Below are 22033 nucleotides of genomic sequence, written 5' to 3'. Positions count from 1 at the left end.
TACTTGAAATCCAGACAGGATTTCAAAGAAGAGAATCTTAGCAGACAGAATCGTGCTTCTCAACAGAAAAAAATTCCATACAAGGGAAAAAATAAATAAATCCCACACCTTTAGCACAATCATACGTATTTGATAGTTGCTGAGACACAAAGATGGCTACAGAAACATCACAACCAATACTGAGATGCTTTGACAAAGATGACTCAGAACTGGGATAGCATTCATAAAGTTGAGAACAGAAGGACTTTACTAAAGCTGAGAGACTCCAGCTGCCATGATGGAAGTTACAGGTGAAAAATGAAGTTATTTGGCAGAATGGTTGGACCTGACTGAAATGGCAGCACGGTGCCCATAATTTTGTCTTTTCTCTGACAGTCTCCTCAAGTATTTTCTTCCTCACATCTCCCAACACTTGGTTCTTTTACACAAGTGAATAAATGAGAATAGGAATTCAAGTTTTAGTTTAAAGTAACCTGCAGGACCCAAAGCTCACTCTGTTTTTAGAAAGAAAACAGGATTTTTGTCTAAAACCAGACTGTCTCCACCCTGCCTTTCTACCCTCCCTTGTCTTTTCCACCTGTTTATATATTTTCACAGTGGGATAAAACATTCATTCCCTCCGAACCAGGGCTCAGCTGTTAGGAATGGAAAATAATACCAAAGTTTGCAGAGTATTTTTAGCCCAGGGAAAATAAAGCAGTTGCAAATACCATACACCCACCGGCTCCTCCGGCTCATAGAGATTTGTGTCCAGAAAGTAAGGAAAACACATGACCAGTCTGAACCCATTGATTTGTTATTCACACCAAGTACTCTGGAGTGACTCACTCAACAATCCCACTTTTCTTTTTCTATTTTAAGGTGCCTTCCCCAGAAGTCACATAAACTTGTCTTTTCCCATCTTTGCAGCACTGGTTCTTCACAGCCATACAGGCACTCAACTGGCCTTAGCTCATTACTTTTTTTTACAGAATAATCAGCAGATTGAGATGGGTCTCGTATTTCTCTCTGATCTCACAGATCTCCAGGGATTCGCCTCCTGAAATAAAGACAGTGCACAAGGAGATACAACACTAAACAGATGACACATATTTTAGATCCACCTAATGGCTGCTTCTGGTTTCCAGACACCCCAAATGCCATTTGTTTTTAACAAATGGCCACACAAGCAGTGGAGATGATATTTTAAAAATGTCTTTGAAATGACTGACTTGCCTCCAATGGCATTTGCAGCATGTGTGCCCCTGACAGTAGCTCTCTGTGCTGTCACGCTTCTCCAACTGCAGGTAAAAATTAGGAATTCTGAAAAAGAAACTGTAAACTGATAATATGGAGTCACAAAAAAGCCTGGCCTGGTTGGTTTAAGTACGAAAAAAAATGGGATATAGATCTCACCAGCGTCTACTGTTAGGTTTAAGCATCCTTGGACTGTGAGCTCTAACTAGAGTTTAAACTCAAATTGTTGTAAAGTAGCGAGTTCTTCATTGCTTCATGAATGGTATAGCATTTTGTAAACAAGAGCAACACAGGATGCTGGCAGAAAGGACATTTAAATAAAAATTAAAAATAAATCAGCTGAAAGGAAGTTATAAATCCTGGAATATTTTTATGCTTTTTTTATCTTTCAGTTTTCTGGGTTTCTCCCTAGAAAATCTGAAGATTTTGTACGATCGGGTAGGCCATTCCCCACTGTACATGCCCCCTCTAGAGTAAGAAAGAGCATTCTAGCTCAGCTTTGCAGCCTATGTACAGTGGTCATAGTTTAACTGTTAAACAAAAGAGAACTGAGACTGTTCTCTTGTGTGATGCCAATGGGCTCAGCACAGTTCCCACCTATCCTTTTATATTTCAAACCAGAAAATTCATATGCAGTCTATATCTTTAGGGTGTTTCCATGCCCATGTGTCCTCTCAGAGGGCAACACCTGGCACAGAGCTCCAGCACCTTGGTAGCAATTTGATAGTATAGATAACCAGGTGTCCTGACTCAGTCCCATGACACAAGCAGAGGTGCAGTCACTGAGCATAAGGCCTGTTAAGTGTGCCAGACCCATGGCACACATCAAAACATTGGAGCAGAGCACACATACTAGGACTCACAGGGACCATATTCATTATGAAGGCATCACAGACAGCTCAGACGGGCACTTCTGTCCAAGAAATCCTGGAAAGAAATATGGCAAGCCCTCTGGGAGCCATTGAACTCTCCTCCTCCATATCCATTTACTTAGTCATCATCAGCACACTGTTATGGGTTCACTTAGTTGTAGGAGTATTCTCAGCAGACCTCCTTAAAAAGCACTTTCTATTTGAGACTGAAAAGCAGCTGCTGATAATGCTGCCTTAAGCTGGCCATTTTGCTTCTGGCTTCTATAGGTTCCACATTTTTCTGATCCAGCCAGCACAATAAGCATTTTAGCTTCCATTGTCTGGGATTTTCAGAAATGCTCAGCATTGGCCTAACTGATCTGCCTGTAACCAACATTAAGTGGGTTACTTGTTCCACTTCTTATTCTTGAAACGATTGAGCATCAGCAAAAAAAAAAAAAAAAAAAAAAAAAAAAAAAACATATGCAAAGCTGAGGCCAGCATACAGTTATTCCAGTAGCTGACACAGTGCTAAATGAATGCTGACTATTTACAGCAAATGAGTTTATCTTCTACAAAATCTTCAGCATGCTATTTCTGGAAATTCACTGCTATGATTTGTGAGCAAGTAATTCAGGGAAATGATTCCGTTAATCAGTCCACTTGCAGGGCAGAAGGGAGGAGAACTATATTTCTAACACTTTCAGTCCTTCTATGGGGAAGTAAATAGTATATGCTTGGAATTATCCATTAACAAGTGTTTTAACCCTTCCCACATCTATAAATCTTGCTGCCAATATATAGCATAAATGACTTGTGAATTAGGCTTTTTCTTTTAGTAAGTCTCAGAAAAGCACCCCCTCTGACTGACCAGATTTACCCAGCTTGGATACAGGGGGTCAGTAAAGAGCCATCCAGATAACTCTAGTTCAGATATTTAAATGGCTGGATCTCTGTTTATCAAAAGTTATCTTTTAATTTAAAGCAGCAGTAGCATTCATGTATTTCAATCTTTCTTCAATTCTGAGACCCTGGGCAGGTGGGAATCCACTGATGGCTCTTCAGCAGCAAACTCAAGCACGTAGCAAACCTAAAACCAGAGCCCTGAGAGCCCAGTAAGAAATCCACAAATCTCACAGGAGTCTACCAACCAAAGCAGAAAATATCTAGTACAAAGTAACATTGGCAAAATCCTGCCTATGAGTCATGAGGGAGGGAAGAACAAGTTTCTTTAAGGGTTTTTTCCCAGATGCTCTTTCTGAGTAGTCTCACAAAACCTTTGGTACAGTTTCCTGTTATTTTCAGGACAGAAGGGGAAAATGGACATTTTACTCCAGACGCATATAGCCTATGCCCTGTAGGCAGTCTTTTCTTCCACTGTAAAAGTGATAACCTCATAGTGACTTCAATAGTACAAGACTTCAGCAGACTCAAACTTCTTCAGAGTCTTTACACGTGGAAAAATGGAGAAGCAGAAAATTTTGTAACTTATGACGAGAGCACTGTGGGTGGAGGTTGGAGTTTAGATGGTAGCAGTTTTGTTGTACAACCTGAAGAAGATACACTTCGCAGAGGAGCACTGACAATCTCCTTGCATCTATTCAGCAAGACCCGCATTTAAATGTTTACTTAAATACTTACTTGTGGCTGCTAAAAATACAATTTTCCAACAGCTCTCAAAAGGGATTTAAGGCTCATTCAGCCTTAATTTGGATGTCAAAAATGGTATTTGGAGGAATCTCAGTTGTTCTTTGAAGGAGGACAGACTTTTATTTATTTACCCCAGGTAGACAGTTGAGTCAGGTGACTAAAACCGGCTTTTTTGGAAGCTGGGCATTCACCTTGGCTTGCAGCAACAACTACTTACTACATGGTCCCACATGTAAGCAGGTAAATATTTGGCAGCTGGTTCTCTTTATGCAGCTAAGTAATAACTTTCAACATTATGTCAGGAGAGATTAGGAAGCAGGGAAAAAAATGTGCTAAAGAAAATCTGGACTTAAGCTGCTGCATGGTACTTAATCAGTATCCCTGCCACATAGGTTGCAGCAGGCAGTTCTACCATGGCCTAAAGGTGCTAGTTATAGAGATGTTTACAGATGGGTCATTATTGAATACTGAGATAAAATATTACAGTGGAAAGACATGTTTAATAAGCTCCATCTGCCCATTAAATTAGAAGAAAATTCCTGCAGCAAGTAGTCAATTTGAAAAACAAGCAGTGTTAGGACTGAAACAAACGAGCTGAGGGGAAAAAAAAAAAAAAAAGCAACCCTTGAATTACTCAAACTGGAGCTTGGATAGTATAGATGGATGTTTTCCTTGTTTTACTTTTGTGCAGATATTTGCTCCTGCCAGCGCAAGTAGCTGCTGAACCCACAGCAAATCTTCTTTTGCCTTTGTTTTCCAATATCCAGAGACTGCTTCTGTGAGATTGTAGACTGTATCACAGGGCTGGCTTATACAACACAGTAGTTTGTAAAAATGTGATATGTCTTTTTCAAAGCAGAGCTCAGAACAGAAATACAAACACAAACAGCATGGTCTGTCAGCGTCTTTCCCCTGTAGCTCAGGGAAGCTGATTGTCCTCCTTCCCAGCCGGCAAAAAATAGGATAATTAAAGCCTTCTTCCTAAGGTCAAATGGTTCTGGACAGAACAAAAGAGAGGTGCAGTGCTGGTAGTAGTGCTGGGCTGCACACTGCTACGCCACAGCAGCCAAAGATTCCTTTCTTCTCTGCTTACCTGGCCCGTACCACAGCAGAACCCCAGCCCATGCTACATCTCCTTCTCAGAATACAACACATAAATTTAGTCACGTAAATTCCATAAACACTTCTTGCAAGGGAAATCCAAACTGGGATCCTTCAGGCTCATTCTCTTGTCCATTCAGCAGATGCCAGAAGAGGCTATCAGTTGCAGAAAGGGACAGAGATGTGCACATCAGCTTTCAGTGACTTGGTTTAGGTATCAGAAGCAGCACAGCTGCTGAATGTTTATTGTAATGGAAGAATACACTGGCAATATATTTTGAGTACGCTACTGAAATGTAAAAAGCAGATGAAGTATGCAGAAAGCTGGCTGAGTCACTTTGAAGTTACAACAGTAATTGTTTTTGTAAACAGTAAGAATTCCCGTTACGTTTCTCAGCTTAGTCTAAATTTGGGAGGTTGGATGTTGCAGACTTGGTAGAACTTGCTGATCAGTTTCCATGTTTCATCTGAGGTACTTTTCACTTTGGGGGCCAATTGTGAAGCAATTTAGATACAAAGAATAGCCTACTCTAAAGGAGGTAAACTTGAACTGTGTACTCTTGGAGGCAAGACTACATTGGGGCTTAAGCAAAGCTGCCTTTTGTACTTCCATGTTTGTTTTCACCCAGGAGTAATAATATTTTGTAATCCCAGGGAACTTTATAAACATGTTGAACTTGTCATCTCTCAAGGTGACTCTCTCATCACTGAATCAAACCTGATGGGGATTTTAGGTATTTGCTGAGTCTGTGAAATGTGTTACAACTTGTTATTTTTCAGACAATTACACTAAAACTTTCCTATGTGATTCGGTAGCATTACAGCTTCTTCCTCTGCCACTGACAGTGGACCCCTTTAGGAAGATACCCAGCTAGGCAGTCCAAATCTACCGAGGTATACATCCTCAGGATAACCCTGAGAAATGAAATGTGTATCTTGGTAAGTCTTCAATCCTGGCATCAGCTGCAGCAATGATACAGCATAAGGGCATCTATCAATTCTGATCAAACATTTCCTTCCAGTCAAAATGGTTAAAAAAGAAGAGGCAAAAAAAGAGGCATCTTTCAAGGTCTCTTTTCAGTGAAAGGGTGAATTTCCCCATTGGCAGTAGCCTATGACCTCACACATCCTTTGTTCCCTATGAGGGTGAAGCCGCTGAGCTTTGAGAGAGGCAGCAGCAATAATACCACCCAAACTTGGGAGTTCATGGGCTTGCTAGATCTGGCAGCAGAACGGCTTAGAAGTCCCCACATGCCATCTCCCCAGATGGCTTGACCAAAGAGCAGGTCAGACTGAGATAGTTCATTCCCATCTCCTTGATCTTCCCCTTGGGCCTTGATCTTCAAGGCTTCCCAGGAAGCCTTTGAAGCAGTGCATATTAGGGCAAGACCTGCTGCCTTAGGTTTCGATCCTCACAAATTACATCCATCTTTTACCCAGCTCAAGATGTTATGTTGAACAATAGAAGCAGATACCAAAGACTCATTAAGGCTCTTTTCTCCAAGCACAAAATTGGAGTATATCCAATCCAAGGTTTTCAAAGACTGGACATTATTTAGTCAATCTGCATCTCAGGGGAAGATATTTAGCCTGTTAGCCTTAATGTTCTTTAAAGATTTCAAACATGGCTCCTGACAATTTTTCAAATGCTTCAGATTCAATCTTTAGGGGAAAAAAAAGTCCAAATCATCTCTTTCTCCAGGAAAATATATTTTATTTTTCTTTGAACATTTTTGTTAAAAGATGGAGAAGTAGGCTGTCAAGGAACAGGAAGTTGTTTTATTTCTGTTCATCTGAGGATGTGTATTTCACTTGCTGCATAGCACTTTCCAATATAATTAATAGAATAAAATAATATTTCTTTTTTCATTCATCTTAAGAATTTATTACACGTGCCAGGTGATAATTTGAACATGAATTAGGCCATCAGCCTCAGAAATGAAATGCAAAAGTGGGTGATTTTGAAGGAAAATTGTGATTTATAGTCTGTGACTTATAAACTGTGATTTATAACTTGCAGTAGTTATTTTATTGTGTACTTTGTTTTGCTCCAGGACCTTAATCTTGTTCAGTCTGAATTTAATACATATCATGAAGCCATTTGTTTATTTACAAAATTTTCTAAAAATCTCTAAGTAGAAACAGCACTAAGATGCTTTTGGAGAATTACGACTCTAGCTCTTCAGATGTTGTGCAGTTGATTTACTAAATGAACTCAAAACAGGACTTGCAAAGATATTTCCCAATTGTTCATTTTTTATGAGAGCCACTCATTTTAGGGGTCTTACAATATTTATTATCTTCAGCTTCTCATAACCACTTTCAGCTGGGATCCCATTTCAGTCTTTGATCAGTCTTGGAATTTGTGTGGCAAAATGAAAAGGAAATATGGCACCTAGAAGAGAAAATGTTTCAATAAAAGAAATCTCATTCTGTAGTTGGAGGTGTTTGAACTAATTATAGAAAGTCAAATCTTTCTTATTTGTTTAGGATAAAATATTGCTGCCTGAAAATAATTCCCACTTGATGAGAGGCCTGTAAGCAGTAGGTTAATGCATCAAGTCCAGCTACTGAAAGATGAACAGCTCCAACACTTAGTGTTTCTACAGTTAATGCCTACATGGTTTTCAGCCAACAGAAAGTAACTGCAGTGTTACACAATTTTGGACAGAGCCTGTGTGGCTTAGGAGAGGCTTCACAAGATGCTTCCCATCCCAATGCTAGCAGTCTGGCAGCTCTCATCAGCACAAACTCAATTCCTAATCATATCTTCAGGCTCTGCATTAAATGTTTGACTTTCAGTTAGCTCTCTTTCAGTAGAATTCTCTTTATGCTGAGTTTTAGTTTTACACTTTTTGCCTGCAGCCCTTAAAGCTGAACTGGCACCAGCCAAGTGGTGAAACTAGATTTTATCCTGTGCCTGAGCTCCTGTCTGCCCACTCATTCTTAAGTCAACTGTAAGACTACACCCGGGGCACAGCAGGGACACAGACTCTTTAAAAGATTTTATATCGGACCTGTGCTAACTGGACAAGGCTGGGAGGGAAGGCAGATGCTTACAAACTACAGCATGTCCCTGTGCTGGCAGGAGCAGCACCTTCTCACTAGTCACTCCAGCCTCATCCTCCTGAGAATTACAGGAGGGAATCCAGCTATTCTACAATGTACACATGCACACAAAATAGAACAGCAATTTATGACATAGAACCTGACCCCCTAAATGAATTTGGTTATATTAACGCAGAACTGACCAAAAGGCAAGACTGACAGGTCTTCACCCTCTTCTTCCACCATTCAGCCTCCAACAAAACTGATGTTAGCACTATTCTAAATACGATATCCTAATGCAACACACACATGCATGGTATCCCTTTAGATTTTGTTTATATCTTCATGAGAACCTTGGCAGCTGCAAAAATATATTTGAGTTGTTCACTAAGCTAAAGATTTTTTTCTCTCTTATTTCATATATAGTTATAAAGAGGTGGGACTTTTGGCAGTTATATTGCACAGTTCTATCTGCTAATCACCATGTCCACCAAAGTTAAATCATAGAATAATAGAATCATCAAAGTTGAAGAGACCTCCAAGATCATCCAGTCCAACTGTCCACCTACGACCAACATTTCCCAACTAAAACACGTCCCTTAGTACAACAGTTCCCTTAGTACAACATATGACAGTTCCCTTAGTACAACATATGACAAACATGGTTTGCATGATTAATACATTTAAATAATTTGAAAATGGGCAAGCTTTTCATTGTTGACCACTTTAAAATATGATGCTTCATCAGAATGAAAGAAAGTGGAATGTTAACAGGGCCGGGATGCTAATTACATACATCTGAGTCCTCCAGGCTTGGTAACTAGATGTGAGTGTGAACAGCTGGAAGTGACAAACAGATTTTTACAAGGCATTACACTGAACTTATCCAATATTAGTGACTGGATATTATCAGTGTCAGCATCAGCCCTTTAATTATATTTGCGCACATGGTGCTCTTCTTTTGCTGCCTTGTGCTCCTGTGCTGGTGATTGCCGGGTGTTGTGGGATGACAGCTGGTGCCATTTTGTCCCACGGGTGACTTCATTAGCACTGGCAGTTCCATCACATGATTGTCATCTCACTAACGAGTACATAAACCACTCCTTAGGACTCAATCAGAGAGTGGTACAAATGCTTCTAGTTTTGCTGATTTCTGGGTTTTAAGGGAACACACAAATAAAAAACATTGTCCCAGAGCTTATCTGGTTTTCTTCTGCTAGTGCTTCTGCTGTTGTGTGCAAGTCTTTGTCCCAGATGCATTACAAGAGCAGAAGTTTGGGAAATGCTGTTGATACCACAGTAGGAGGAAGCAATGAGATGCTCACTGCTGGGAATATAGGATGTGCATTCAGAGCTCTGGCTTGCAGGGAGTTCTGTAGAAGGAGGTTAAATTGACTGACTGGAAACTGGACTACAGGAACTAGGATTATGAATGGACATCCTAGAAACAAAAAGGGGCTTCTGCTGCCATCAGTGCTGATGCTGTGCTTGGGACTCCTTCATTTTTTTAGCCCTGTCCTAAGTCCCTGCAAGACAAAAGAACTAAGCAAGCTTCCCACCTTGAGAAGACAGGCCACAGTAACACACAAGGTGATAGAGACCCTCTTCTCTGCTTGTAGCAGAAGCAGCCATCTCCCTTTTACCTCTATAGCACCCCTGATCAACAGATATGAGGCTCTGGGACTGAAAAAAGTAGGTGGTGTGGGTAAAAGTCAAGAAGAAACAAACACATTAAGCAGATCTAACCAAGGTACAACATTAGAACTAGTGCTACCAAAAAAAAAAAAAAGGCAAAGAAGGAGGAGATCAAGCAGGTGAAGGACTGGCTGACAAATGATGGCTGAAGGACTGTGTTATGATGAGTGCTTTGGGTTCCATTATCTTGCATAAATCTTTGAGAGACCAAGCATGTGGTTATCAGATGGAACACAACTGAGCAGGTGGGGCAAGAGTTTTGTGGGAAGCAAACTGGCTGGGCTTATTACCAGAGCTTTCAACTAGATTTGATGGGGGAAGAGGATGGAGTTCTGTGTGATAGAGAATGGCCAGGGAACACTGTCATTTCAGGAAATAGTAAGGATAATCCTCAGAATTGTCCCAAAGGATCTTAAGACGGCTCCTCTGAGAAGGTAATGCTGCCAATAACCTGGCTGAAGTGCCTCTCCATCAATGCATGCAGCTTGGGAAATAAGCAGAAGGAGCTGCAACCCACAATGCAGTTAGAGAACTATGACCCCACTGAGTTCATAGAAATGTGGTGGGATGATTCACATGACTAGAGTATGATGACTGAGTTCTGCAAAAGAGGCAAGGAAGGAGGGGCAGGGGAGTTGCCCTCTACCTTAAGAGGTATATAGAGTGTGAAGAGCCGCCTCTGAGAAACAACCATGAACAGGTTGAAAGCTTGTGGGTGGAAGTTAAAGACTGGACCAATAAAGGACATCTGGTGGATAAGGCCTTCTTGCTTCAACTACAAGAAGTGTTGTGCTCACAGGTTCACATTTGCTGGGGGATTTCAACCACTTACTTGGATGTGTGCTGGAAAACAAGCAGAGGAGGCAGAAAACTTGAATGAATGGGCAAAAAACTAAGAAGGGTTTCTTGAGGCAATGTAGAGGCAATGGAAGCAGGAACATGTGGCCTGGGAAGAATACAGGGATGTTGTCCAGGCATGCAGAGATGAGATCGGGAAAGCTAAGGCACAGGTGGAACTGCATTTGGCAAGGGATGCGAAAAATAGCAAGAAGGGATTCTATAGGTACATTGGTGAGAAGAGATAGGCCAAAGAGAGTGTACCTGCTCTGGGAAATGAGAACGAAAAACTGTCTACAACAGACATATAGAAGGCTGAGATACTCAAGAAGTTCTTTGCCTCAATCTTCACTGGCAGCTAGAATTCTCACATCTCTCACATCCCTTACTTCCCTAAGATTCTAGCTGGGGGTTGGTGGAGCAAAATCCCTCCCACTGTAAGAGAAAAGCAAGTCTGAGACTGCCTCATGAGACTGGATGTATATGTGGATGTGTCCCATCTAAAGGGACCTGAACAAACTCAAAAGGAAGGCCCATGTCAACCTAATAAGGTTCAGCAGGCCCAAGTGCAAGATGTTGTACTTGGGTCAGGGGCAACCCCAGACATACATACAGACTGGGAATAGAATTCCTTGAGAACAGCCCTGCCAAGAAGAACTTGGGATTTTTGGTGGATGAAAATTTTAACATGAGCCAGCAGTGTACACTTGCAGCCTAGAAGGCCAACTGTATCCTGGGCTGCATTGAAAGAGGAGTAGTCAGCAAGGCAAAGGAAGTGATTGTCCCTCTCTACTCTGCCCTCGTGAGACCCCAGTTAAGTACTGCATTCCAATACTGGGCCCCAGCACAAGAAAGGTGTGGAGATTTTGGAGCAGGTCCAGAGGAGAGCCACAACGATCAGAGGGTTCAATATACTTGTATATATCAGCAGATCTTTAGATGGCTGGAGCACCACTCCTACAAAGACAGGCTGAGGTAGCTGGGCTTGTTCAACCTGGAGAAGAAAACGCTTGAGAGAAACCACATTGTGGCCTTGCAGTACTTAAAGGGAGCTTATAAACAGGAGGGAAATCACCTTCTAACATGGATAGATAATGATGGACAAGGCAGAATGGTTTTAAACTAAGAGAGGGAAGATTTAGGTTAGATGTCAGGGAGAACATTTTCACTGAGAGAGTGGTGAAGCACTAGAACAGGTTGCTCAGAGAAATTGTGGATGCCCAACCCCTGGAGCTGCTGGCCATGTTGCATGGGGTCCTCGGTATCTGATTTAGTAGTTGGCAAGCCTTCCCACAGCAGGAATTCTGGAACTAGATGATCTTTGAAAATCCCTTCCAACCCAAGCCATTCCATGATTCTAATTCTATGATTCTGTGGTTTTTCTTAGGTTCTCTTTCCATGATACAGAACACCCTGGTCATACTAGCCCTGATCCTTGTAGGACTGGCTGTCATCTTGTCGTTAACAAGAGTGTTTCTGTGGTTTTGAATGGGCTTTTTGTAGGCACACCAAGAGCTATGAAAGGATTTAGGCATCCAAAATAACACCCAAAATTTAGACCCAGCACCCACAGCTTGCAAACAGGATGAAATAAATGTTCCCTTGGTATTTGATGTGTATTCCTGGGTGTGTCCAGCAGTGCCTTGGTCTTGAAAGAACAGTGTAGCTCAGAGCCCGACTCATAGTTAAGTCCTATCATGACCACAGATGTGGTCTTTTTCTATATATTTCACAAAAATGAGTTGATTCATTTAGTCATCCCCAAGCAAATCCACTGAATGATGCTCTGTATGAAGTGCTGTGGTAAGCGTGGCTTTCCTTCAGAGCCCAGCGGGTGACAGAGGTGGCAAGACTCCTGCTTTAACAAAGATTATATTCCCTTGGGTACAGGGGATCTGCCTTCAGTTCCTAACAGGGTGGTGTCAGGCACATTTTTCCCCTACAAATATCACACTTGCTAGGCTGTCCTGAGAAGGTAAGGTCATTTCCCTCTTTCCTGCCCAGCCTTCTCCACATGACTCCCAGCAATGAAAGATGCATTTAGCTGGAATAAGTGGGGGCATAATTTCTTTCCCAGAAAGATCTACCACTGCAGATGTGAATTTTCATCCCTCTGGCAAGGGAAAAGCTGGCCAGATCTCAGTGGGTGCCCAAACTACTGGGTGCTTGTACAGTCAGTAGTCCTATGCCACGGTTTCTTATCAAAGAGTTGGATCTAGTGAGGTCCTTCAGAAGAAAAGGGATTGCCACCTGATTTTAGGAAAGCTCCAGATCTTAAAAAAAAAAAAAAGAAGAAGAAGAAGAAAATCTCTAGGGAGATTAATGTAATTTATTGCCTATTGCTAACAGATTGGAGGAGTAAAAACTAAAGCCTTCACTGTCCTTCACCTGCTCAAGTATAGTATCCTACCCACAAAATCCTGTCCTACCTGAACTGATCCTGTGTGGGCTTCCACACCGCATATATTCAAGCACTGCTCTAACATGGGTCTGTACCACAGGGATCACACTTCTGGAGCAAACTGCTCCAGCACAAGACTCCACAAGCTACAGAACCACCATGATCTCCTCTCCACAGGCTACAGCTCCAGCCCTGGGCCTGCTACTGAAGGGGATCTGTATGGGCCATGTCCTTCAGACCACATCCACCTGCTGCATTCTTTGGAGCTGACTGAAGCTTATCCCTTTTTGACATGGGCCAGCTGCCCTTTGCAATCTCCCTGCTACATAAGCCCAATACAAGCTCATACAATATATATCATTACCACAGTGGCCTATATTCTCAGGTCAGAAAAAGCTATGAGCAACATCAGAAATCCAGGTTAACTGTAGAAAGACTGTAATACGCCACAAAATCTGTTGCAGTATACACTTAATCTCAATTCCTGCAATGTGCTGTTCCACAGTGCCAGGATTAAACTTTGATAACCAAGGTTAGCCTCTCTGCCCTTTGGTACACACATGAGGAGGTCTGTAGGTAAAGTATGGAGTACAAACAGCCCAGAGTCTGACCCAGCACCCAGGGAACTGAGAAATAGGTATCCCTCCAGAGTTCAACTGGAAAAATACTGAATGATAAATTTATCTATTTGCATAACTTCAGGCTTCTTCAGTTAAATGAAAGTTAAACTGACTATCTCCCTATGGCTGCAAAATGAGAAGACTTTCCTAGTGCACATGTGCACCCACATTAGTGGGAAACACTATAGATAAGTTTTTTCTGTTTAGTCCAAGTTAAGCAAGGATTTGAAAGTTTTGGAGACTGTATATTCAGTCATAAATCCAAGAGGGTCCTTAAATGCTGAATATTAAGAACTCACTGCAATGCCAAATCCCTTGTCAGCATGAGCAATAATGCACAATCTTCAGAGTCTGTGCTTTAGACAGTTCAATTCGGATCAATTTGATTTCAAGTAAGGCAACTGAGAAAAAAAAAAATTCATTCAAAACCCCACCTCTTGCTTTTAAATAACTGTATATCAGTAGCCAAAACAATTGCAACTGCTGTGTTCTCTATGCGTCCATTTCTAAACACAAGGACATTTTTATTTACTAGACTACAAATTTGTGTAGCTAAAGTGTTGGCTTCAGCTTGCAGGGCTATTTTTCAATTTTCTTCATTCCCTAACATCACAAAACGTAGCAAATGTTTGAAACCTAAAAACCTGCTGACATTAAAATTCTCTGACTCATTTACTTCTCTGAATGTCATGTGGTCGAAAGACGAGACAGATTTTCTTGCCTCTGGCCTAGTTTTCCCTTCCTGATCTGAAGATGTCGGCATTGCTAAAGCATCTTGGTTTGGCATTTGTTTTATCTCTTGTTTGCAATGATACTGTCCTGAATAGCACTTTCTTTTTTGTGGATATTAAAAGGGAAAAATAATAGTGGAAAATATATTCGTCTTTTCTGAAGAAAAACAAGCAGAACTAAATGTTGAATCACAGCCTCTAGCAGTCTAGAAGACTAGCTGTCCCAAGCTGCAGAACAGCTATCCTTTCTGCAGCCTTCTCCTCAACATTCCCATGCATTCACACATGGACACATCAAGCAACTTTATTCAATTCAATGCTGATTCTTCAGATTATTCAAGAGAACCACGCACAAGCTAATGAAAACTTTGACAATATCTGCAGCCATCAATTCAGGTATTCAGTTTCATAGAATGGCTTAGATTGGAAGGGACCTTAAAGACCATCTAGTTCCAACACCCCTGCCATAGGCAGAGTTGCCAACTACTCGATCAGATAGCCCAATGCCCCATCCCACCTGGCCTTGAATACCTCCAGAAATGGGGGCATCCACAAATTCTCTGAACAGTCTCACGATCCTCTGAGTGAAAAGTTTCTTCCTAACATCTATCCTTAATCTCCTCTCTGTAAAACCATTCCCATTTGTCCAATCATTGCATGCCCTCGAGAAAAATCACTCCCCATCTTTCTTGCAGGCCCCCTTTGGGTGCTAAAAGGCTGACATGAAGTCTCCTAGAGCCCACTTTTTAGTAGCTGTATCATTAGACGGTTTCACTGAAATTTAACCTCAGGTTGTCAATGAAGGTAGCCTGGCAGCATTTCTAGTGTGCAGCAACTTTGTGCTAGTGAGGTTCTAGGCTCTACTAATGGGAAACATGTTTAATAAGATGCTTTACCCAAAATAGAGGAAAGCATAGAAGAAAAGAACAAAAATAAAGCAAATCATCTGATACATACCATTGACCTGTAGGGGCTATGTTAGAACCTTCAGAATTTCACATCACTATGTGAAGGTTGGATTTTGTGGCAAAGAGAAGATGTGTTATTGAGCAGCATAAACATGCAACTCTTCCACTCACCTTTCTGGAGAGGCACAGCCAAACGTTTGCACCATTTACATCCTGCCCCACAAGTTATGCCAAATGCTAGTTGATAATAAAGTCAAGTAATACCGTTGAACAACTACAAGAAGCCCATTGTCTGCTTTGGCACTTCTCTTTCAGCAACTGAGTAGACTCTTAAGTGCCTAGGAGTCATTAGCAGGGTAAACCCGGGCAGAGAGCTTGCATGCAGCAGGTGGTGCCACCTGTGTCTGCCTAATCCTGCCCCAAAGCAGAAGGCCATCACCCAGTTCTGGTGTGGGGGGAAAGGGGGAAGTCAGGCGCTGTGTGCTGGTGAGTCAGAGCCATGGAGGAAGTGAGCTGATGCCATAGCTCAGAGCACTGTTTATACATTGGAGTTGTGGCACTCCAACAGATCTATTAACAGCAGGTTAAAACAAATGTGAAGATCTCATCCTTCTCTTTTTTGGGAAATATAGTTGAGATGCATAGCCAGGGTTTGAAAGGAGGCTTCCTCTGGGAAAGTTCAGACTGCAAACTATCTAACGAACAGTGGCATGAGACAGAAGTAGTTTCAAGAGGAAGTACTTTTTACCAGTATTATTTATGTATATATCCAGTTCATAGTAACTCTCTAGGAGCTTCCTGCATTTTGACTTGACCAATGAAAAAATATGTAATAAGGCCCAAATGACAAACGGCTTGAGCAGCATGATACTCTTTAAGTGAGTCATATGGCTATGAATCAATAGAAAAGGCAGAAGATAGTGTTCCTTATTCAGAAGCTGGTAAAACTAGTACGAGTCTGGACATCAACATTTTAAAAAACAAGGTTCACACGGTGCTACAGGTTCTCCTGGTAGAGGTAGATGCATATTAAGTCCAAAATAAGAAAAATGTAATTTCAAATAACTGGCAGTAATAAAGTTATCAAATCAAACATCAAATAGACAATGAAAAGAATTCCTCTAGGATAAACCATGCTGAATAGCAGCATTTGTCGTTCAGCAGTATCCAGTGCAGAGAAGTTTGTGTACAACTAATGAAGGCACAACAAAAAATAAAAGCAAGCTATTCTCATGACTTCACTGTGCAGGAGTCTCCCTTCCAGTGGGAAAGATTTAGATAAACCTGAAAACCACTAGTCTCATTCAAGAGAAAACAGAATACTTTTAGATGGGCGAGAAAGAGCTTTTTCATACAGACAAGTTTTTTCAAGCTTCCACAAATTTCTCTTTCATGTTGAATTAAACTGAAACCTTTTGAAATGTTGCATGTCAAAAAAGAAAGCCAGACACCAGAATAATCAACAGGTCTGAAATTAAGGCTGTTATCTGGACATGGGAGGCCCAGTTCAGCTCCCCATGTTTCCACCCCACTTGGAAATCAAGGTTCACCAGTAGTTCATGGCTGGCGACCTATGGAGGAGTTCGGTTTGTCAAGCTAATGAATGTTCCCTCTGAACTGGCTGCTAAGTTCCCAACTCCCCTGAAAACTGCTAAAAAGCCTAGGATTTTACAACATCTGTCTTGTGAAAGGGGCTGCAAGGCCTTTGCACCTAATTTTCTTTAAGAAATGTGCTCATAATTGAACTGGGTTTTTAGGCCTGAATCCATCTGATTTCTGGAGCATGAAACTGCATACTGTATCAACATGTATGATGAGTTCTGATAACTTATAAACAATTTCTGTCTTTATAATATAGCAGTCCTGAAAGTATTGGTTCAGTGGCTTTATTGCTTGCATTTCAGTTCATGGTAGAAAATCTTGTTGGAGTCTAAGTGAGTACAGGAGAATTAGAAGAGCCTAAATTTATGTGGCAGTGAGAAAGAAAAATAAAATAAAATAAAATAAACTTGCAGCTTATTTGTTTAATGGGCAGCAAGCAGCAAACGAATTGAACATCTAAATCACATATGTGCATTTTATTCTCTGCTAAGACATAAACAACGCAATGAGCATTTCCCGAGATGCAGAACTCACAGATGGGGAAATAACAGATTTTTACCCAGTGCTTTGGCACATTTTCGCATTCAAGATCTGTGCCTTTTAATTTTATTTTGAATGAAAGCACATGCATTCACCACATATGCTCAGAAGAATGGTAGAGAAAATCCTTTGATATTTAAAGTATTCAGAAATAAATGAAATAGATAGCACAAAGTTATTGAGTTATGAGACAAAATTCTAAGAACTAGCTTCTCTGGAGGCCTGTGGCATTAGTAAAATAACCAGAATCACAAAAGTATAAAAATTAGAAAGAGTGAATTTGGTGCTCCAAGATGTTACAAGGTTGGAAGAGGTCAGTAATTATGGACAGCAAATACAGACCATGCTGCTAAATGTCATAACAAAATCAGTAAATGCATTAACCATGTAAAGCATTTACTTAGCAAATGATCATGTAAAGTGGATTACTTTATTTTGAATATTTTCTTAGTAATTATGTCAGTGGAGGTGTTGGTTGGGTATAATTTTCTTGACAGTGGCCCACACTCACGCTTGGCAGGCTGGAGCAGGCCATACAATGGTGTGAGGCAGAAGTCCTAGGGAACTGGGCGCCAGTTAGCTAACCCAAGGGAAGTACAGTCTGCTTGCATCTTCCGCTATTCCACATCTCATCAGCAAGCCTGGAGCCCTGGATACATCCCAGCCACACACATGGCCAGGAGGGCTTTTAGATGTCAAAGCCTGGGTTTCAGTGGTGCCACATGACTTTCCCATTAAGGAGCCAGAGAGAAAGTCCGGTTTGTCTGCAGCAAAGGCTCACCCTCAGTGGAACGGGTCACAGTATGGCTTGCCAGCTTTGGAAACCCCAGCTGTCCTCAGGCACAACAGGGTGAACTAAGGACAGTTTTCTTTATCTTTAAATTTCCTTGTTTTCTTGGGCACCAGCCAGACCCTTTGTGTTGCTTTTTTGGTTTGGTTTTTTTTTTTTTTTTTTTTTGAATATAGCTGTTTGTGGTTTAATTTCCTTTGGTATTTTTTTTTGTTGTTGGTTCTTTTTTTTTTTTTAGTATTTTTATTCCAGTAAAAACTCAGATTCTCACTGGAATTGTATAACAAGAGTGATAAGAAAAGCTCAGTTATATTAAAAAGCTTTCCCATGAGATCTGGCAAGGTGTTCAGACAATCTCACACAGCAACTGTGAAATTATTTTGTGCCACCACTACAGGAGTGCCTGTTCTTCATAGCTTTGGTGATAAGACTTGTATTAACAGGAGACAGAGGAATGTGGCTGCCATAAGGTCTTCATCTACCTTTTTCTGTCACAACCCACTGAGGGCCCAGAAGAGGACATCATTCTGAAAACTGTGTTCAGATATAGTTAGTTATGTTAATGCTTGCTTTTGGTACTCTGTTAATTCCTTAATGGTAAGATCTGTCCTTGGAAAAGACCTTGCATACAGATCATCAGTTATAAAATCCTTGGACCATGGGAGAGGTAACTATGGCTGTGTTTCCCTAAGCAGCAGTGGGGTACTCATAGCCACTTTATCCTCTCCTTGCACCATCTTCTGCACTATGCCAGCTCAGCTGTTCACAGGGCTGCATGATGAGCCAGGTCAGGGAACTGATCCTGCTGAAAAAATAACCATTTGTGTTTCCTGATTTCTGTTTCACTTGCATCAGTTTCCTTTCCCAGTTTCCTCTGTGGCCATACAAACAACTATTCTGGCTCAGACAGTGGCCCACAGAGTGGCAAGCAGAAGTCCCCACAGGTGCAGGAGCAGCACAAACTCTGCTTACACTTATTTATGACATTATGATGCTTAATGCTAGCTACAGCCCTGGAAAGGATTTTGATTTTAAATTTCAGCCAGTGGCATACCTAATTAGCAGCAAAGTTATAACTCATTAGGCTAGAAATACACAGTGGAATAAACAATATATCAAAAATGCTCATCAGTGATGTAATTCTACAAGTGAGTCCTACCGAGCACAGCCAGTTTTGAAAAAGATTCAAGTGTTAGGTGCAAAAGTCAACTCTCATCATCTCAAGGGAAACCAAACATAAAGACAGAAAAAATCTTTGGCAAACAAACCTCATTCTAGCACTCACCTCAGTCATTCTTTTAGTGTTTTACAAAATGATGACCTTACGCTGAAGGTTCACAGGAGGCAAAACTCCTATGTATCTCAAAGAGAAATATTATAGAAGTTTCGTTTATGGGAACAGTGCCAGAACAAAATTAAAATCACTTTTCCCACCACTGAAGTGCAGTCACCTCTAGCATGGGTTCTGTCAGATTTATAATAGCTCACAATTTGGGCCAGAGAAGACATTTTCATTCCGTAGCTGAGGTTACTGTGCAAATAAGACATTATTTTACAAAGCAAGTAAACTATGCCATGGACATCAGTGCAGATGTGAAATACAGAGGGCACCCAAATCCTTCAGCTACGGGAGTAGGAGCTCTTCCAGTGACGCCATGTTGCCAGTGATCACAAATATACTTACAACAGATTTAATTGAAAGTCTTGAGATACTTGGCAGACTGGGTTTGGAATTGGGGCAGGAGATAGGGGCGCAAGATCCTGGAGGGAAGCTGCAAGAGTCCCAGATTTTCTTGGAAACCAGAAGGACCTTCCACATCTTCACAATAATGGAGAAAACTCAGAAAGCTCTATGGCTCCAGTGCTCCAAAATCAGAGGGACTTTTTTTGTTATGCTTCTGAAAGCAAAAAATAGAATGAAAAATCAGGTTTCAGAGACCTTGATGGAAATCAGTTAACCTTTATGTTGCAAGAGTAAACTATTTATTCACATCCAATACAGAGTTTTCATTATCTCCCTGCAGTGGGTGATGGCTGAGCTTGCTCACCATCTTTGTATGATTCCCCTCACATTCAATGATAAATGCCTTTTGCCCCTGATGTTTGGGCTTGGAAAGGCTTGAAGCGTTGTCCTCAGTGCTGAACCAAGTTGTTGCCACTGTGCAACCCCTTTCCAACAGCCCCATTCCATCTAGGAAGAAAGCCAATTTACATCTAGTGGTGTTAGCGTTTGAATCCTTGGAGGGAAACTTGAGAGAAGAGAAAGGGGCCAAGCTTTGTGGATGGACAGCATAAGGACAAAGAAAATTGCCAGGTCTTGCTGAGAAACAAAATACTTCAGTCTGGCAAGCCTCTTTGCAGACTGGGCTGTCCTTTGGATGCCTGTGCTCCCTGATAAATACATCTGCACTTCTGCAGCAAGTTACTTTTGTTTATGGTTAGCAACAAACAGTACTTGCATTGAAAATGAGTTCACTTACCTAAGCTTTGGAGGTCTCAGAGTTCTCCAAGAGACACTTTCCTTTTGCCACCCTCAGCAGACAGACTGTGCCTCCAAACCCAGCAGAGCTCCCTGTACCTAGAGACAACACACCCACTGCTTGCCCTGGGGCTGATCTCTTCTCACTCAGCCTTTGCCGTCCCCTCCCTGAAGGTGGGAACAGATCATTTTCAGTGCAGCTAAAGCACCTCCAATTCCCACTGCTAAGCTTTCTCTGGCAAATAGCAAGCATACTCCTTTTGGTCATTCCTTGCTCTTCTTCTCCTTCCCTATTCCTTCTCCTTTTTCCTTCCCAACCATTCTGCTGTTCTTCTTACTGGAAAGTGGTGAAGGAATAAAATTCATGTGAATTTCAGCATAGCAAATCAATCAATGACCTCAAGAGATAAAAGGTCTGCTGGACTCACCCACCAGCTATTTTCTTCTTTTGCACGTCCATATGTGGTGATCATTTATTTCCTGATAACTGACTGCAAACAGGAGACAGACTGCTGCTAGTAGTCTAACCCTCAATGCCTTTTACTAAGCACAGAAGTGTGATGAATCTGCATGGTCCTCACCGGTGCAATTTAAACTGCATGTGAGCCCAAGAAGTATTGACGGTACGTTGCAGTAGAAAAACACGTTTTCAAGATATGCCAGCCCATACACCTAGAAAATCCCCTGGCTTCTGGGGAGTTGCTCAGAGGACTGCAAAGTCATCCCCTTGCAGGAAATTTTTTTTCTTGATGGAAGGAAAAACAGGAAGCATGTGCTGCGGTCAGGATTACCCATGCCTGGTCTGCCCGTGCCCTGCTGGGTGGCTGAGCTGGCAGGACACCTCAGCTGTACATGCATGGTGTCTCCCAGAGCCATTTGTATCACCATGTTTCTCCTGGGGGGCAGCAGGGTCTCATTCTTATATTTGTGACTGACACTATGTCTGCATTTCTCCATCTCAGCCAGTACACAAAAGGCGTGGCAGAGCACAGCTGCCTACTTGCTGCCAGTGATTTGCATGAGACAAACATGCCAAGTTTAGCAGAGGCACCAGACAGAGATGGATGCCATACCAACACCTTGCAGTTTGGAAAAGGAAAGTTTTATTCAGAAGAATACTGCCATGGCAGACCCAGATGGACAGACTGCTGACATTTATTTATTTTCTGTTCTTATATCCTCTAACTATAATTAAAAAGCAGGAGATTATAGCTATAAACCTACCTAAACCTATGTATAAAAAGTTATAAATGCACAGGGCAGTGCAGAGCACAGGACTTTGGAGCATAGTTTGCACAGTCAAAATCACCTCCACAGCTGGAAGTACCTTTCTGTACAGTTAGGCTTGCTGAAGGAAAACAGCTGGAACTGAGTCTCTTCTCTCAGTATTTCCTTCCCTGATCCTCCTTGGTTTCTTTGTTTTAAAGCAAGGGTTCAGATGAGTCTAAGTTAATATTTGCACAACACTTCCACTAAGTGAAGTGTCCATATAAAGCATTTAAGTACAAGATTCAAAGGCAGCATGCTCTTGTGGTGTTTGAACA

General features: G+C 41.5%; 1 long non-coding RNA gene and 1 pseudogene across 1 annotated transcript; one reads left to right on the top strand and one right to left on the bottom strand.

Moving 5' to 3' along the window:
- Nucleotides 1-22033, top strand: part of LOC146545404 (potassium voltage-gated channel subfamily KQT member 1-like) — a 241286-nt pseudogene that overhangs the window by 192281 nt on the left and 26972 nt on the right.
- LOC104912476 (uncharacterized) lies at nt 6737-21781 on the bottom strand. Its single transcript, XR_794694.4, has 3 exons — nt 20491-21781; nt 19695-19908; nt 6737-7233 (listed from the first exon to the last, which is right to left on the bottom strand). It is a non-coding gene; the product is annotated as an uncharacterized LOC104912476 (long non-coding RNA).

The sequence above is a fragment of the Meleagris gallopavo genome, chromosome 1 (genome assembly GCF_905368555.1).
Source record: "Meleagris gallopavo chromosome 1, MGAL_WU_HG_1.1, whole genome shotgun sequence".
Classification (NCBI taxonomy): Eukaryota; Metazoa; Chordata; class Aves; order Galliformes; family Phasianidae; genus Meleagris; species Meleagris gallopavo.
Note: the sequence above shows the minus strand (reverse complement) of the source record. Positions and strands in the feature narration are given on the sequence as shown.